The sequence below is a fragment of the Pseudophryne corroboree genome, chromosome 4 (assembly GCF_028390025.1).
Source record: "Pseudophryne corroboree isolate aPseCor3 chromosome 4, aPseCor3.hap2, whole genome shotgun sequence".
Lineage (NCBI taxonomy): Eukaryota > Metazoa > Chordata > Amphibia > Anura > Myobatrachidae > Pseudophryne > Pseudophryne corroboree.
The window spans coordinates 633772916-633790106 of record NC_086447.1 but is presented as its reverse complement, the minus strand read 5'-3'; the positions used below and the strand labels follow the sequence as shown (position 1 = coordinate 633790106).

General features: G+C 35.8%; 6 non-coding genes across 6 annotated transcripts; all 6 read right to left on the bottom strand.

The window, feature by feature from the left end:
* Positions 1–7791: 7791 nt before the first annotated feature.
* On the bottom strand, positions 7792–7884 carry TRNAI-UAU (transfer RNA isoleucine (anticodon UAU)). Its single transcript is given in 2 exon segments — positions 7792–7827; positions 7847–7884. It is a non-coding gene; the product is annotated as a tRNA-Ile (tRNA).
* Positions 7885–10428: 2544 nt separating this feature from the next.
* On the bottom strand, positions 10429–10521 carry TRNAT-UGU (transfer RNA threonine (anticodon UGU)). Its single transcript is given in 2 exon segments — positions 10429–10464; positions 10484–10521. It is a non-coding gene; the product is annotated as a tRNA-Thr (tRNA).
* A 1687-nt stretch (positions 10522–12208) lies between these two features.
* Positions 12209–12301, bottom strand: TRNAI-UAU (transfer RNA isoleucine (anticodon UAU)). Its single transcript is given in 2 exon segments — positions 12209–12244; positions 12264–12301. It is a non-coding gene; the product is annotated as a tRNA-Ile (tRNA).
* Positions 12302–13104: 803 nt separating this feature from the next.
* Positions 13105–13197, bottom strand: TRNAT-UGU (transfer RNA threonine (anticodon UGU)). Its single transcript is given in 2 exon segments — positions 13105–13140; positions 13160–13197. It is a non-coding gene; the product is annotated as a tRNA-Thr (tRNA).
* Positions 13198–13991: 794 nt separating this feature from the next.
* TRNAI-UAU (transfer RNA isoleucine (anticodon UAU)) lies at positions 13992–14084 on the bottom strand. The gene is given in 2 exon segments: positions 13992–14027; positions 14047–14084. It is a non-coding gene; the product is annotated as a tRNA-Ile (tRNA).
* A 1640-nt stretch (positions 14085–15724) lies between these two features.
* Positions 15725–15817, bottom strand: TRNAI-UAU (transfer RNA isoleucine (anticodon UAU)). Its single transcript is given in 2 exon segments — positions 15725–15760; positions 15780–15817. It is a non-coding gene; the product is annotated as a tRNA-Ile (tRNA).
* Positions 15818–17191: the final 1374 nt, after the last annotated feature.

Below are 17191 nucleotides of genomic sequence, written 5' to 3'. Positions count from 1 at the left end.
GTGGTGCTTACTGATGTCCTTATTTAAGACTGATAGGTTTTTAATAGTCAATTATTTATTTTTGAAGAAAAGTTAAGCTGTTTACTGTGTTCTTTGCATTGCCAAGTCCAGCAAGAAATGTGCTGGTACTACCCAGAGCTGTCAGTATGGATTATCATGCTATATTGCAGAAAATCAATTTGATGCAACTGCTTTACCAACAGTATGTTAATCTTTTCCATTGCTGTTTTGTTGGCTGACTGAAGGAAGATATGCAGTGCATTTGAACCAAAGCAGATGTGTGCTGACAACTTAAATGCACAATCATGTTTGTGTTTTTTCTTTCTTTCTTCCATCCTTTGTAATATCATATTAAATATTAAGGTAGCAGTTTATAATCAATGACTAATGACATAAGAAAAGGAAAAAAAACAGTATACAAAGATGCTCCAGGTGAGGCTTGAACTTACAACCTCTGCATTGCTCAACAGATACTGTCTTATAAGTACCGTGCACTGAGAAATTGCGCCACTGGAGCACTTTGCAGCATTGATTGGTTATGCTAGATGTGGATTTTATTCAATACAATCAGTACAGTCATAAGAATTGAAAAATAAAATCATTTTTGGTGATGAATGATGAGCAGAAAAGGAACATGCATGCCAGATGGCACTTGAATAAGCTGTCCACGGTGATATAAAAGGTTTAAAAAACAACAACAACAACAACAACAACAATGTTATCATAATTAATGTCATATTTTAGCTCTGTGGTAATTTTTTACAAGCTAAACACTGCAAGACTATTTTACAGTTGAAGCAAGGATAAAATATCAACTCTAGTGATGAGACACTTGCTGTAATGACTTCCACCCCATATGGGACTTGGACCCCCTGGCTTAGGAGGGCAGTGACTTATCCATTATGCCAGTGGTGCTTACTGATGTTCTTATTTAAGACTGTTAGGTTTTTAATAGTCAATTATTTATTTTTGAGGAAAAAGTGAAGCTGTTTACTGTGTTCTTTGCATTACCAAGTCCAGCAAGAAATGTGCTGGTGCTATCAAGAGCTGTCAGTATGGATTATCATGCTATATTGCAGAAAATCAATTTGATGCAACTGCTTTACCAACAGTATGTTAATCTTTTCCATTGCTGTTTTGTTGGCTGACTGAAGGAAGATATGCAGTGCATTTGAACCAAAGCAGATGTGTGCTGACAACTTAAATGCACAATCATGTTTGTGTTTAATCTTTCTTTCTTCCATCCTTTGTAATATCATATTAAATATTAAGGTAGCAGTTTATAATCAATGACTAATGGCATAAGAAAAGTAAAAAATAAAACAGTATACAAAGAAGCTCCAGGTGAGGCTTGATGAGTTCAAGCCTCACCTGGAGCTTCTTTGTATACTGTTTTTTTTCCCATTTCTTATGTCAACCTCGGCATCGCTCAACAGATACTGTCTTATAAGTACCGCGCGCTGACCAATTGCGCCACTGGAGCACTTTGCAGCATTAATTGGTTATGCTAGATGTGGATTTTATTCAATACAATCAGTACAGTCATAAGAATTGAAAAAGAAAATCATTTTTGGTGATAAATGATGAGCAACAAAGGGACATGCATGCCAGATGGCACTTGAATAAGCTGTCCACGGTGATAGAAAAGGTTTAAAAAACAACAACAACAATGTTATCATAATTAATGTCATATTTTAGCTTCTGTGGTCATTTTTTACAAGCTAAACACTGCAAGACTGTTTTACAGTTGAAGCAAGGATAAAATATCAACTCTAGTGATGAGACACTTGCTGTAATGACTTCCATCTCAGAAGGGACTTAAACACACAACCACTGGCTTAGGAGAACAGTGCCTTATCCATTATGCCAGTGGTGCTTACTGATGTCCTTATTTAAGACTGATAAGTTTTTAATAGTCAATTATTTATTTTTGAAAAAAGTGAAGCTGTTTACTGTGTTCTTTGCATTACCAAGTTCAGCAAGAAATGTGCTGGTACTATCCAGAGCTGTCAGTATGGATTATCGTGCTATATTGCAGAAAATCAATTTGATGCAACTGCTTTACCAACAGTATGTTAATCTTTTCCATTGCTGTTTTGTTGGCTGACTGAAGGAAGATATGCAATGCATTTGAACCAAAGCAGATGTGTGCTGACAACTTAAATGCACAATCATGTTTGTGTTTTTTCTTTCTTTCTTCCATCCTTTGTAATATCATATTAAATATTAAGGTAGCAGTTTATAATCAATGACTAATGACATTAGAAAAAGGAAAAAAAGCAGTATACAAAGACGCTACAGGTGAGGCTTGAACTCACAACCTCGGCATTGCTCAACAGATACTGTCTTATTAGTACCGCGTGCTGACCAATTACGCCACTGGAGCACTTTGCAGCATTAATTGGTTATGCTAGATGTGGATTTTATTCAATACAATCAGTACAGTCATAAGAATTGAAAAAGAAAATCATTTTTGGTGATGAATGATGAGCAACAAAGAAACATGCATGCCAGATGGCACTTGAATAAGCTGTCCCCAGTGATAGAAAAGGTTTATAAAACAACAACAACAATGTTATCATAATTAATGTCATATTTTAGCTTCTGTGGTCATTTTTTTACAAGCTAAACACTGCAAGACTGTTTTACAGTTGAAGCAAGGATAAAATATCAACTCTAGTGATAAGACACTTGCTGTAATGACTTCCAACCCATATGGGACTTGGACCCCGTGGCTTAGGAGGGCAGTGACTTATCCATTATGCCAGTGGTGCTTACTGATGTCCTTATTTAAGACTGATAGGTTTTTAATAGTCAATTATTTATTTTTGAAAAAAGTGAAGCTGTTTACTGTGTTCTTTGCATTACCAAGTCCAGCAAGAAATGTGCTGGTACTATCCAGAGCTGTCAGTATGGATTATCATGCTATATTGCAGAAAATCAATTTGATGCAACTGCTTTACCAACAGTATGTTAATCTTTTCCATTGCTGTTTTGTTGGCTGACTGAAGGAAGATATGCAGTGCATTTGAAACAAAGCAGATGTGTGCTGACAACTTAAATGCACAATCATGTTTGTGTTTTTTCTTTGTTTCTTCCATCCTTTGTAATATCATATTAAATATTAAGGTAGCAGTTTATAATCAATGACTAATGACATAAGAATAGTAAAAAAAAAACAGTATACAAAGAAGCTCCAGGTGAGGCTTGATGAGTTCAAGCCTCACCTGGAGCTTCTTTGTATACTGTTTTTTTTTCCATTTCTTATGTCAACCTCGGAATCGCTCAACAGATACTGTCTTATAAGTACCGCGCGCTAACCAATTGCGCCACTGGAGCACTTTGCAGCATTAATTGGTTATGCTAGATGTGGATTTTATTCAATACAATCAGTACAGTCATAAGAATTGAAAAAGAAAATCATTTTTGATGATAAATGATGAACAACAAAGGAACATGCATGCCAGATGGCACTTGAATAAGCTGTCCACGGTGATAGAAAAGGTTTAAAAAACAACAACAACAATGTTATCATAATTAATGTCATATTTTAGCTTCTGTGGTCATTTTTTACAAGCTAAACACTGCAAGACTGTTTTACAGTTGAAGCAAGGATAAAATATCAACTCTAGTGATGAGACACTTGCTGTAATGACTTCCAACTCAGACGGGACTTAAACCCACAACCACTGGCTTAGGAGAACAGTGCCTTATCCATTATGCCAGTGGTGCTTACTGATGTCCTTATTTAAGACTGATAAGTTTTTAATAGTCAATTATTTATTTTTGAAAAAAGTGAAGCTGTTTACTGTGTTCTTTGCATTACCAAGTTCAGCAAGAAATGTGCTGGTACTATCCAGAGCTGTCAGTATGGATTATCGTGCTATATTGCAGAAAATCAATTTGATGCAACTGCTTTACCAACAGTATGTTAATCTTTTCCATTGCTGTTTTGTTGGCTGACTGAAGGAAGATATGCAATGCATTTGAACCAAAGCAGATGTGTGCTGACAACTTAAATGCACAATCATGTTTGTGTTTTTTCTTTCTTTCTTCCATCCTTTGTAATATCATATTAAATATTAAGGTAGCAGTTTATAATCAATGACTAATGACATTAGAAAAAGGAAAAAAAGCAGTATACAAAGACGCTACAGGTGAGGCTTGAACTCACAACCTCGGCATTGCTCAACAGATACTGTCTTATTAGTACCGCGTGCTGACCAATTACGCCACTGGAGCACTTTGCAGCATTAATTGGTTATGCTAGATGTGGATTTTATTCAATACAATCAGTACAGTCATAAGAATTGAAAAAGAAAATCATTTTTGGTGATGAATGATGAGCAACAAAGAAACATGCATGCCAGATGGCACTTGAATAAGCTGTCCCCAGTGATAGAAAAGGTTTATAAAACAACAACAACAATGTTATCATAATTAATGTCATATTTTAGCTTCTGTGGTCATTTTTTTACAAGCTAAACACTGCAAGACTGTTTTACAGTTGAAGCAAGGATAAAATATCAACTCTAGTGATAAGACACTTGCTGTAATGACTTCCAACCCATATGGGACTTGGACCCCGTGGCTTAGGAGGGCAGTGACTTATCCATTATGCCAGTGGTGCTTACTGATGTCCTTATTTAAGACTGATAGGTTTTTAATAGTCAATTATTTATTTTTGAAAAAAGTGAAGCTGTTTACTGTGTTCTTTGCATTACCAAGTCCAGCAAGAAATGTGCTGGTACTATCCAGAGCTGTCAGTATGGATTATCATGCTATATTGCAGAAAATCAATTTGATGCAACTGCTTTACCAACAGTATGTTAATCTTTTCCATTGCTGTTTTGTTGGCTGACTGAAGGAAGATATGCAGTGCATTTGAAACAAAGCAGATGTGTGCTGACAACTTAAATGCACAATCATGTTTGTGTTTTTTCTTTGTTTCTTCCATCCTTTGTAATATCATATTAAATATTAAGGTAGCAGTTTATAATCAATGACTAATGACATAAGAATAGTAAAAAAAAAACAGTATACAAAGAAGCTCCAGGTGAGGCTTGATGAGTTCAAGCCTCACCTGGAGCTTCTTTGTATACTGTTTTTTTTTCCATTTCTTATGTCAACCTCGGAATCGCTCAACAGATACTGTCTTATAAGTACCGCGCGCTAACCAATTGCGCCACTGGAGCACTTTGCAGCATTAATTGGTTATGCTAGATGTGGATTTTATTCAATACAATCAGTACAGTCATAAGAATTGAAAAAGAAAATCATTTTTGATGATAAATGATGAACAACTAAGGAACATGCATGCCAGATGGCACTTGAATAAGCTGTCCACGGTGATAGAAAAGGTTTAAAAAACAACAACAACAATGTTATCATAATTAATGTCATATTTTAGCTTCTGTGGTCATTTTTTACAAGCTAAACACTGCAAGACTGTTTTACAGTTGAAGCAAGGATAAAATATCAACTCTAGTGATGAGACACTTGCTGTAATGACTTCCAACTCAGACGGGACTTAAACCCACAACCACTGGCTTAGGAGAACAGTGCCTTTTCCATTATGCCAGTGGTGCTTACTGATGTCCTTATTTAAGACTGATAGGTTTTTAATAGTCAATTATTTATTTTTAAAAAAAGTGAAGCTGTTTACTGTGTTCTTTGCATTACCAAGTCCAGCAAGAAATGTGCTGGTACTATCCAGAGCTGTCAGTATGGATTATCATGCTATATTGCAGAAAATCAATTTGATGCAACTGCTTTACCAACAGTATGTTAATATTTTCCATTGCTGTTTTGTTGGCTGACTGAAGGAAGATATGCAATGCATTTGAACCAAAGCAGATGTGTGCTGACAACTTAAATGTACAATCATGTTTGTGTTTTTTCTTTCTTTCTTCCATCCTTTGTAATATCATATTAAATATTAAGGTAGCAGTTTATAATCAATGACTAATGACATTAGAAAAAGGAAAAAAAACAATATACAAAGATGCTCCAGGTGAGGCTTGAACTCACAACCTCGGCATTGCTCAACAGATACTGTCTTATAAGTACAGCGCACTGACCAATTGCGCCAATGGAGCACTTTGCAGCATTAATTGGTTATGCTAGATGTGGATTTTATTCAATACAATCAGTACAGTCATAAGAATTGAAAAAGAAAATCATTTTTGGTGATGAATGATGAGCAACAAAGGAACATGCATGCCAGATGGCACTTGAATAAGCTGTCCACGGTGATAGAAAAGGTTTAAAAAAAACAACAACAATGTTATTTTTGTCATATTTTAGCTTCTGTGGTCGTTTTTTACAAGCTAAACACTGCAAGACTGTTTTACAGTTGAAGCAAGGATAAAATATCAACTCTAGTGATGAGACACTTGCTGTAATGACTTCCAAATCAGACAGAACTTACACCCACAACCACTGGCTTAGGAGAACAGTGCCTTACCCACTATGCTAGTGGTGCTTACTGATGTCCTTATTTAAGACTAATAGGTTTTTAATAGTCAATTATTTATTTTTGAAAAAAATTGAAGCTGTTTACTGTGTTCTTTGCATTACCAAGTCCAGCGAGAAATGTGCTGGTACTATCCAGAGCTGTCAGTATGGATTATCATGCTATATTGCAGAAAATCAATTTGATGCAACTGCTTTACCAACAGTATGTTAATCTTTTCCATTGCTGTTTTGTTGGCTGACTGAAGGAAGATATGCAGTGCATTTGAACCAAAGCAGATGTGTGCTGACAACTTAAATGCACAATCATGTTTGTGTTTTTTCTTTCTTTCTTCCATCCTTTGTAATATCTTATTACATATTAAGGTAGCAGTTTATAATCAATGACTAATGACTTAAGAAAAGGAAAAAAACAGTATACAAAGATGCTCCAGGTGAGGCTTTAACTCACAACCTCGGCATTGCTCAACAGATACTGTCTTATAAGTACCGCACGCTGACGAATTGCGCCACTGGAGCACTTTTCAGCATTGATTGGTTATGCTAGATGTGGATTTTATTCAATCAGTACAGTCATAAGAATTGAAAAAGAAAATCATTTTTGGTGATGAATGATGAGCAACAAAGGAACATGCATGCCAGATGGCACTTGAATAAGCTGTCCACGGTGATAGAAAAGGTTTAAAAAACAACAACATCAATGTTATCATAATTAATGTCATATTTTAGCTTCTGCAGTCATTTTTTACAAGCTAAACACTGCAAGACTGTTTTACAGTTGAAGCAAGGATAAAATATCAACTCTAGTGATAAGACACTTGCTGTAATGTCTTCCACCCCATATGGGACTTGGACCCCTGGCTTAGGAGGGCAGTGACTTATCCATTATGCCAGTGGTGCTTACTGATGTTCTTATTTAAGACTGTTAGGTTTTTAATAGTCAATTATTTATTTTTTAGGAAAAAGTGAAGCTGTTTACTGTGTTCTTTGCATTACCAGGTCCAGCAAGAAATCTGCAGGTACTATCCAGAGCTGTCAGTATGGATTATCATGCTATATTGCAGAAAATCAATTTGATGCAACTGCTTTACCAAAAGTATGTTAATCTTTTCCATTGCTGTTTTGTTGGCTGACTGAAGGAAGATATGCAGTGCATTTGAACCAAAGCAGATGTGTGCTGACAACTTAAATGCACAATCATGTTTGTGTTTTTTCTTTCTTTCTTCCATCCTTTGTAATATCTTGTTACATATTAAGGTAGCGGTTTATAATCAATGACTAATGACTTAAGAAAAGGAAAAAAACAGTATACAAAAATGCTCCAGGTGAGGCTTGAACTCACAACCTCGGCATTGCTCAACAGATACTGTCTTATAAGTACCGCACGCTGACCAATTGCACCACTGGAGCACTTTTCAGCATTAATTGATTATGCTAGATGTGGATTTTATTCAATCAGTACAGTCATAAGAATTGAAAAAGAAAATCATTTTTGGTGATGAATGATGAGCAACAAAGGAACATGCATGCCAGATGGCACTTGAATAAGCTGTCCACGGTGATAGAAAAGGTTTAAAAAACAACAACAACAATGTTATCATAATTAATGTCATATTTTAGCTTCTGCGGTCATTTTTTACAAGCTAAACACTGCAAGACTGTTTTACAGTTGAAGCAAGGATAAAATATCAACTCTAGTGATGAGTCACTTGCTGTAATGACTTCCACCCCATATGGGACTTGGACCCCTGGCTTAGGAGGGCAGTGACTTATCCATTATGCCAGTGGTGCTTACTGATGTTCTTATTTAAGACTGTTAGGTTTTTAATAGTCAATTATTTATTTTTTAAGAAAAAGTGAAGCTGTTTACTGTGTTCTTTGCATTACCAGGTCCAGCAAGAAATCTGCAGGTACTATCCAGAGCTGTCAGTATGGATTATCATGCTATATTGCAGAAAATCAATTTGATGCAACTGCTTTACCAACAGTATGTTAATCTTATCCATTGCTGTTTTGTTGGCTGACTGATGGAAGATATGCAGTGCATTTGAACCAAAGCAGATGTGTGCTGACAACTTAAATGTACAATCATGTTTGTGTTTTTTCTTTCTTTCTTTCTTCCATCCTTTGTAATATCATATTAAATATTAAGGTAGCAGTTTATAATCAATGACTAATGACATAAGAAAAGGAAAAAACAAACAGTATACAAAGAAGCTCCAGGTGAGGCTTGAACTCACAACCTCGGCATTGCTCAACAGATACTGTCTTATAAGTACCGCGCACTGACCAATTGCGCCAATGGAGCACTTTGCAGCATTAATTGGTTATGCTAGATGTGGATTTTATTCAATACAATCAGTACAGTCATAAGAATTGAAAAAGAAAATCATTTTTGGTGATGAATGATGAGCAACAAAGGAACATGCGTGCCAGATGGCACTTGAATAAGCTGTCCACAATGTTATTTTTGTCATATTTTAGCTTCTGTGGTCATTTTTTACAAGCTAAACACTGCAAGACTGTTTTACAGTTGAAGCAAGGATAAAATATCAACTCTAGTGATGAGACACCTGACTTCCAACTCAGACAGAACTTACACCCACAACCACTGGCTTAGGAGAACAGTGCCTTACCCACTATGCTAGTGGTGCTTACTGATGTCCTTATTTAAGACTGATAGGTTTTTAATAGTCAATTATTTATTTTTGAAAAAAATTGAAGCTGTTTACTGTGTTCTTTGCATTACCAAGTCCAGCGAGAAATGTGCTGGTACTATCCAGAGCTGTCAGTATGGATTATCATGCTATATTGCAGAAAATCAATTTGATGCAACTGCTTTACCAACAGTATGTTAATCTTTTCCATTGCTGTTTTGTTGGCTGACTGAAGGAAGATATGCAGTGCATTTGAACCAAAGCAGATGTGTGCTGACAACTTAAATGCACAATCATGTTTGTGTTTTTTCTTTCTTTCTTCCATCCTTTGTAATATCTTATTACATATTAAGGTAGCAGTTTATAATCAATGACATAAGAAAAGGAAAAAAAACAGTATACAAAGATGCTCCAGGCGAGGCTTGACCTCACAACCTCAGCATTGCTCAACAGATACTTTCTTACAAGTACCGCGTGCTGACCAATTGCACCACTGGAGCACTTTGCAGCATTGGTTGGTTCTGCTAGATGTGGATTTTATCAATACAATTAGTACAGTCATAAGAATTGAAAAAGAAAATCATTTTTGGTGATGAATTATGAGCAACAAATGAACATGCATGTCAGATGGTACTTGAATAAGCTGTCCACTGTGATAGAAAAGGTTTAAAAAAAAAACAACAACAATGTTATCATAATAAATGTCATATTTTAGCTTCTGTGGTCATTTTTTGCAAGCTAAACACTACAAGACTGTTTTACAGTTGAAGCAAGGATAAAATATCAACTCTAGTGATGAGACACTTGCTGTAATGACTTCCACCCCATATGGGACTTGGACCCCCTTGCTTAGGAGGGCAGTGACTTATCCATTATGCCAGTGGTGCTTACTGATGTCCTTATTTAAGACTGATAGGTTTTTAATAGTCAATTATTTATTTTTGAAAAAAATTGAAGCTGTTTACTGTGTTCTTTGCATTACCAAGTCCAGCGAGAAATGTGCTGGTACTATCCAGAGCTGTCAGTATGGATTATCATGCTATATTGCAGAAAATCAATTTGATGCAACTGCTTTACCAACAGTATGTTAATCTTTTCCATTGCTGTTTTGTTGGCTGACTGAAGGAAGATATGCAGTGCATTTGAACCAAAGCAGATGTGTGCTGACAACTTAAATGCAGAATCATGTTTGTGTTTTTTCTTTCTTTCTTCCATCCTTTGTAATATCATATTAAATATTAAGGTAGCAGTTTATAATCAATGACATAAGAAAAGGAAAAAAAACAGTATACAAAGATGCTCCAGGCGAGGCTTGAACTCACAACCTCAGCATTGCTCAACAGATACTTTCTTACAAGTACCGCGCGCTGACCAATTACACCACTGGAGCACTTCGCAGCATTGGTTGGTTCTGCTAGATTTGGATTTTATCAATACAATTAGTACAGTCATAAGAATTGAAAAAGAAATTCATTTTTGGTGATGAATTATGAGCAACAAATGAACATGCATGTCAGATGGTACTTGAATAAGCTGTCCACTGTGATAGAAAAGGTTTAAAAAAAAAAAAACAACAATGTTATCATAATAAATGTCATATTTTAGCTTCTGTGGTCATTTTTTGCAAGCTAAACACTGCAAGACTGTTTTACAGTTGAAGCAAGGATAAAATATCAACTCTAGTGATGAGACACTTGCTGTAATGACTTCCACCCCATATGGGACTTGGACCCCCTGGCTTAGGAGGGCAGTGACTTTTCCATTATGCCAGTGGTGCTTACTGATGTCCTTATTTAAGACTGATAGGTTTTTAATAGTCAATTATTTATTTTTGAAAAAAAGTGAAGCTGTTTACTGTGTTCTTTGCATTACCAAGTCCAGCAAGAAATGTGCTGGTACTAACCAGAGCTGTCAGTATGGATTATCATGCTATATTGCAGAAAATCAATTTGATGCAACTGCTTTACCAACAGTATGTTAATCTTTTCCATTGCTGTTTTGTTGGTTGACTAAGCAGTGCATTTGAACCAAAGCAGATGTGTGCTGACAACTTAAATGCACAATCATGTTTGTGTTTTTTCTTTCTTTCTTCTATCCTTTGTAATATCATATTAAATATTAAGGTAGCAGTTTAAAATCAATGACTAATGACATAAGAAAAGGGAAAAAAACAGTATACAAAGATGCTTCAGGTGAGGCTTGAACTCACAACCTCAGCATTGCTCAACAGATACTGGCTTATAAGTACCGCGCGCTGACCAATTGCGCCACATTAGCACTTTGCAGCATTAATTGGTTATGCTAGATGTGGATTTTATTCAATACAATCAGAACAGTCATAAGAATTGAAAAATCATTTTTGGTGATGAATGATGAGCAACAAAGGAACATGCATGCCAGATGGCACTTGAATAAGCTGTCCACGGTGATAGAAAAGGTTTAAAAAACAACAACAACAATGTTATCATAATTAATGTCATATTTTAGCTTCTGTGGTCATTTTTTACAAGCTAAACACTGCAAGACTGTTTTACAGTTGAAGCAAGGATAAAATATCAACTCTAGTGATGAGACACTTGCTGTAATGACTTCCACCCCATATGGGACTTGGACCCCCTGGCTTAGGAGGGCAGTGACTTTTCCATTATGCCAGTGGTGCTTACTGATGTCCTTATTTAAGACTGATAGGTTTTTAATAGTCAATTATTTATTTTTGAAAAAAAGTGAAGCTGTTTACTGTGTTCTTTGCATTACCAAGTCCAGTAAGAAATGTGCTGTTACTATCCAGAGCTGTCAGTATGGATTATCATGCTATATTGCAGAAAATCAATTTGATGCAACTGCTTTACCAACAGTATGTTAATCTTTTCCATTGCTGTTTTGTTGGCTGACTGAAGGAAGATATGCAGTGCATTTGAACCAAAGCAGATGTGTGCTGACAACTTAAATGCACAATCATGTTTGTGTTTTTTCTTTCTTTCTTCCATCCTTTGTAATATCTTATTAAATATTAAGGTAGCAGTTTATAATCAATGACTAATGACTTAAGAAAAGGAAAAAAAAACAGTATACAAAGATGCTCCAGGTGAGGCTTGAACTCACAACCTCGGCATTGCTCAACAGATACTGTTTTATAAGTACCGCGTGCTGACCAATTGCGCCACTGGAGCACTTTTCAGCATTTATTGGTTATGCTAGATGTGGATTTTATTCAATACAATCAGTACAGTCATAAGAATTGAAAAAGAAAATCATTTTTGGTGATGAATGATGAGCAACAAAGGAACATGCATGCCAGATGGCACTTGAATAAGCTGTCCACGGTGATAGAAAAGGTTTAAAAAACAACAACAACAACAACAATGTTATCATAATAAATGTCATATTTTAGCTTCTGTGGTCATTTTTTGCAAGCTAAATACTGCAAGACTGTTTTACAGTTGAAGCAAGGATAAAATATCAACTCTAGTGATGAGACACTTGCTGTAATGACTTCCACCCCATATGGGACTTGGACCCCCTGGCTTAGGAGGGCAGTGACTTATCCATTATGCCAGTGGTGCTTACTGATGTCCTTATTTAAGACTGATAGGTTTTTAATAGTCAATTATTTATTTTTGAAAAAAATTGAAGCTGTTTACTGTGTTCTTTGCATTACCAAGTCCAGCGAGAAATGTGCTGGTACTATCCAGAGCTGTCAGTATGGATTATCATGCTATATTGCAGAAAATCAATTTGATGCAACTGCTTTACCAACAGTATGTTAATCTTTTCCATTGCTGTTTTGTTGGCTGACTGAAGGAAGATATGCAGTGCATTTGAACCAAAGCAGATGTGTGCTGACAACTTAAATGCAGAATCATGTTTGTGTTTTTTCTTTCTTTCTTCCATCCTTTGTAATATCATATTAAATATTAAGGTAGCAGTTTATAATCAATGACATAAGAAAAGATAAAAAAACAGTATACAAAGATGCTCCAGGCGAGGCTTGAACTCACAACCTCAGCATTGCTCAACAAATACTTTCTTACAAGTACCGCGCGCTGACCAATTACACCACTGGAGCACTTTGCAGCATTGGTTGGTTCTGCTAGATTTGGATTTTATCAATACAATTAGTACAGTCATAAGAATTGAAAAAGAAATTCATTTTTGGTGATGAATTATGAGCAACAAATGAACATGCATGTCAGATGGTACTTGAATAAGCTGTCCACTGTGATAGAAAAGGTTTAAAAAAAACCCAACAACAATGTTATCATAATAAATGTCATATTTTAGCTTCTGTGGTCATTTTTTGCAAGCTAAACACTGCAAGACTGTTTTACAGTTGAAGCAAGGATAAAATATCAACTCTAGTGATGAGACACTTGCTGTAATGACTTCCACCCCATATGGGACTTGGACCCCCTGGCTTAGGAGGGCAGTGACTTATCCATTATGCCAGTGGTGCTTACTGATGTCCTTATTTAATACTGATAGGTTTTTAATAGTCAATTATTTATTTTTGAAAAAAAGTGAAGCTGTTTACTGTGTTCTTTGCATTACCAAGTCCAGCAAGAAATGTGCTGGTACTAACCAGAGCTGTCAGTATGGATTATCATGCTATATTGCAGAAAATCAATTTGATGCAACTGCTTTACCAACAGTATGTTAATCTTTTCCATTGCTGTTTTGTTGGTTGACTAAGCAGTGCATTTGAACCAAAGCAGATGTGTGCTGACAACTTAAATGCACAATCATGTTTGTGTTTTTTCTTTCTTTCTTCTATCCTTTGTAATATCATATTAAATATTAAGGTAGCAGTTTATAATCAATGACTAATGACATAAGAAAAGGAAAAAAAACAGTATACAAAGATGCTCCAGGTGAGGCTTGAACTCACAACCTCAGCATTGCTCAACAGATACTGGCTTATAAGTACCGCGCGCTGACCAATTGCGCCACTGGAGCACTTTGCAGCATTAATTGGTTATGCTAGATGTGGATTTTATTCAATACAATCAGAACAGTCATAAGAATTGAAAAATCATTTTTGGTGATGAATGATGAGCAACAAAGGAACATGCATATCAGATGGCACTTGAATAAGCTGTCCACGGTGATAGAAAAGGTTTAAAAAACAACAACAACAATGTTATCATAATTAATGTCATATTTTAGCTTCTGTGGTCATTTTTTACAAGCTAAACACTGCAAGACTGTTTTACAGTTGAAGCAAGGATAAAATATCAACTCTAGTGATGAGACACTTGCTGTAAATAACTTCCAACTCAGACGGGACTTAAACCCACAATCTCTGGCTTAGGAGAACAGTGCCTTACCCATTATGCCAGTGGTGCTTACTGATGTCCTTATTTAAGACTGATAGGTTTTTAATAGTCAATTATTTATTTTTGAAAAAATTGAAGCTGTTTACTGTGTTCTTTGCATTACCAAGTCCAGCGAGAAATGTGCTGGTACTATCAAGAGCTGTCAGTATGGATTATCATGCTATATTGCAGAAAATCAATTTGATGCAACTGCTTTACCAACAGTATGTTAATCTTTTCCATTGCTGTTTTGTTGGCTGACTGAAGGAAGATATGCAGTGCATTTGAACCAAAGCAGATGTGTGCTGACAACTTAAATGCAGAATCATGTTTGTGTTTTTTCTTTCTTTCTTCCATCCTTTGTAATATCATATTAAATATTAAGGTAGCAGTTTATAATCAATGACTAATGACATAAGAAAAAAAAAAAACAGTGACATGCATGTACCGCGCGCTGACCAATTGCACCACTGGAGCACTTTGCAGCATTGGTTGGTTCTGCTAGATGTGGATTTTATTCAATACAATCAGTACAGTCATAAGAATTGAAAAAGAAAATCATTTTTGGTGATGAATTATGAGAAACAAATGAACATGCATGTCAGATGGTACTTGAATAAGCTGTCCACTGTGATAGAAAAGGTTTAAAAAAAAACAACAACAATGTTATCATAATAAATGTCATATTTTAGCCACTGTGGTCATTTTTTGCAAGCTAAACACTGCAAGACTGTTTTACAGTTGAAGCAAGGATAAAATATCAACTCTAGTGATGAGACACTTGCTATAATGACTTCCACCCCATATGGGACTTGGACCCCCTGGCTTAGGAAGGCAGTGACTTATCCATTATGCCAGTGGTGCTTACTGATGTCCTTATTTAAGACTGATAGGTTTTTAATAGTCAATTATTTATTTTTGAAGAAAAGTGATGCTGTTTACTGTGTTCTTTGCATTGCCAAGTCCAGCAAGAAATGTGCTGGTACTATCCAGAGCTGTCAGTATGGATTATCATGCTATATTGCAGAAAATCAATTTGATGCAACTGCTTTACCAACAGTATGTTAATCTTTTCCATTGCTGTTTTGTTGGCTGACTGAAGGAAGATATGCAGTGCATTTGAACCAAAGCAGATGTGTGCTGACAACTTAAATGCACAATCATGTTTGTGTTTTTTCTTTCTTTCTTCCATCCTTTGTAATATCATATTAAATATTAAGGTAGCAGTTTATAATCAATGACTAATGACATAAGAAAAGGAAAAAAAACAGTATACAAAGATGCTCCAGGTGAGGCTTGAACTCACAACCTCAGCATTGCTCAACAGATACTGTCTTATAAGTACCGCGCGCTGACCAATTGCGCCACTGGAGCACTTTGCAGCATTAATTGGTTATGCTAGATGTGGATTTTATTCAATACAATCAGTACAGTCATAAGAATTGAAAAAGAAAATCATTTTTGGTGATAAATGATGAGCAACAAAGGAAAATGCATGCCAGATGGCACTTGAATAAGCTATCCACGGTGATAGAAAAGGTTTAAAAAACAACAACAACAACAATGTTATAATAATTAATGTCATATTTTAGCTTCTGTGGTCATTTTTTACAAGCTAAACACTGCAAGACTGTTTTACAGTTGAAGCAAGGATAAAATATCAACTCTAGTGATGAGACACTTGCTGTAATGACTTCCACCCCATATGGGACTTGGACCCCCTGGCTTAGGAGGGCAGTGACTTATCCATTATGCCAGTGGTGCTTACTGATGTCCTTATTTAAGACTGATAGGTTTTTAATAGTCAATTATTTATTTTTTGAAGAAAAGTGAAGCTGTTTACTGTGTTCTTTGCATTGCCAAGTCCAGCAAGAAATGTGCTGGTACTATCCAGAGCTGTCAGTATGGATTATCATGCTATATTGCAGAAAATCAATTTGATGCAACTGCTTTACCAACAGTATGTTAATCTTTTCCATTGCTGTTTTGTTGGCTGACTGAAGGAAGATATGCAGTGCATTTGAACCAAAGCAGATGTGTGCTGACAACTTAAATGCACAATCATGTTTGTGTTTTTTCTTTCTTTCTTCCATCCTTTGTAATATCATATTAAATATTAAGGTAGCAGTTTATAATCAATGACTAATGACATAAGAAAAGGAAAAAAAACAGTGTACAAAGATGCTCCAGGTGAGGCTTGAACTCACAACCTCAGCATTGCTCAACAGATACTGTCTTATAAGAACCGCGCGCTGACCAATTGCGCCACTGGAGCACTTTGCAGCATTCATTGGTTATGCTAGATGTGGATTTTATTCAATACAATCAGTACAGTCATAAGAATTGAAAAAGAAAATCATTTTTGGTGATGAATGATGAGCAACAAAGGAACATGCATGCTAGATGGCACTTGAATAAGCTGTCGACGGTGATAGAAAAGGTTTAAAAAACAACAACAACAATGTTATCATAATTAATGTCATATTTTAGCTTCTGTGGTCATTTTTTACAAGCTAAACACTGCAAGACTGTTTTACAGTTGAAGCAAGGATAAAATATCAACTCTAGTGATGAGACACTTTCTGTAATGACTTCCAACTCAGACCAGACTTAAACCCACAACCTCTAGCTTAGGAGAACAGTGCCTTATCCATTATGCCAGTGGTGCTTACTGATGTCCTTATTTAAGACTGATAGGTTTTTAATAGTCAATTATTTATTTTTGAAGAAAAGTGAAGCTGTTTACTG